At 37.6% G+C, this 2,039-nt stretch overlaps 1 non-coding gene across 1 annotated transcript; it reads right to left on the bottom strand.

The window, feature by feature from the left end:
* Nucleotides 1-1,427: 1,427 nt before the first annotated feature.
* Nucleotides 1,428-1,555, bottom strand: LOC142866158 (small nucleolar RNA ACA64). Its single transcript, XR_012916212.1, has one exon. It is a non-coding gene; the product is annotated as a small nucleolar RNA ACA64 (small nucleolar RNA).
* Nucleotides 1,556-2,039: the final 484 nt, after the last annotated feature.

The raw sequence follows: 2,039 nt of genomic DNA, 5'->3' as shown, positions 1-2,039 counted from the left end.
CCTTCTATCTCTTCCACTATGTGAGTACACAAGATTTATCCCCTCTTAAGAATATAGCAATAACCACCAACTTAGAAGCAGAAGCCACACTTTACAAGACACCAAACCTGATGGTGCCTTGGTGTTGTCTTCCCAGTCTACGAAACTGTGAGAAATACATTACTTTTGGTTATAAGTTACCAAGTCTCAGGTACTTTGTTATAGATGGAAAAAACAGAATAAGATCACATGGTAGTAATGTTCTCCAGGGATTAAGGGATTGGAGGGGGTAAATTTATAACTAATGGATACAGTGAGCATTGTAGAGGGGAAAGGCATGCCTCTAATCCTCACTTTGGTGAGGGAAAGACGTAAAATGTAACCAAAATGTTTGTACCCTCATACAATCCTGAAATAAAATAAATAATAATAATAATAAACAGAATAAGAGACAAGTCCCAAAACAACAAATGTTGGTATGGATGCAGAGAGACAGGAACACTCCTAACACTGCTGGTGGGACTGCAAACTAGTACAACCTCTGTGAAAAATAATATGGATATACATCAACAAGCTAAAAGTGGAACTACCATTTGATCCAGCAATCCCATTACTGGGCATCTATCCAAAGGAAAAAAAAAGACATTCAATGAAAAATACATCTTCACTAGAATGTGTATAGCAGCACAATTCACAACTGCAAAGATCTAGAAACAATCCAAGTGCCCATCAATACATGAGTGGATTAATAAAATGTGGTATATGTATACCATGAAGTACTATTCAGCTATAAGAAACGATGGTGATATAGCACCTGGATAGAGCTGGAGCTCATTGTATTAAGTATCAGAAGAATAGAGAAATAAGCACCACATGTACTCACCATCAAATTGGTTTTAACTGATCAACCTCTAAATGCACATATAGGAATAAAATTCATCAGGCATCGGGGAGATGGGAGGGGGAAGGAGATGGGTAGATACACACATAATGGGTGGGGTGTGCACCATCTTGGGGATGGACACGCTTGAAGTTCTGACTTGGGTGGGGCAAAGGAAATGTATATAACCTAAATGTGTACCCCTGTAATATGCTGAAAAAAAATAATAAAAAATAAAAATAATTTAATTAAAAAACAAGCAAAAAAGATAACAGACAATATGGATTCAGTAAATTCAGATAAAGGTCCCCAATGTTCATTTTGAATTGGAAATAGCAATGTGAACTCATTTTTTGTTATTTTTGTTTTTTTGAATTATCTAAACAGCTTTATTTTAAAGATAAGACAACCAAGTTTCACACCTCTGAGGTCCTGAAGGCATCATCCTCAGGGTTGGGGCAACAGGCATCCTATGAAGAATAGACAGGGTTAGAATTTGTAGGCCAGAAGCCATACCATGCAAGTGGTATCATGGGGCCAAGGATCTGGGCCAGTATCTTTGTGTGTCACCTGTCAAGGCCTGGGTTTCACCCCCAATTCACAGGCAGTGACCAATGGGGCTATGAATCCTGGTGGCTCTGAGTGCCAAATCTCACTCATGGTCATAGTCAATGCCAGTGGTTGTTTTCAACCAAAGATGGATAACTGAAAGATCTAACAGTAATCAAGCAATGATGGTCCACTAGCAGTGAACTATTCTAGAACATAGCATATTTATTAATTTCTAAATATTTCTTACTAAAAGGAAGAGGGCTTGGAGCAATGGATTATTCCAGAGCTTAAAACATCTCATATAGCAGTAGACAAGAAGGTGCTCAAGTCTAAAGGAGTCATGTGAAAAGGACAAAGAGGCTACCTTAAAAGGACTCTACTAGGCTCCATTTGGGAAAATATGAGCATAGGAAATAGTAATCAGTGTGACTGACTTTAAAATATTGAATAAAATCCATGATTCTGTAATGGTATTCAGAGAGAGAGAGAAAAATACCTTGCCACCATGGAAGGTAATTTGTATATATCTATTCATTACTCTGAAAATGCAATTACTCTGCCTTTTTAAGAGTAACCAAAATTCATCATCAGTTGAATGAGGGAACATTCTCCTTCACAGACAGGCTAA

Source organism: Microcebus murinus, chromosome X, assembly GCF_040939455.1.
Source record: "Microcebus murinus isolate Inina chromosome X, M.murinus_Inina_mat1.0, whole genome shotgun sequence".
In the NCBI taxonomy this organism is placed as follows: domain Eukaryota; kingdom Metazoa; phylum Chordata; class Mammalia; order Primates; family Cheirogaleidae; genus Microcebus; species Microcebus murinus.
The sequence above is the reverse complement of the archived record's forward strand: the minus strand, read 5'-3'. Positions and strand labels throughout refer to the sequence as shown.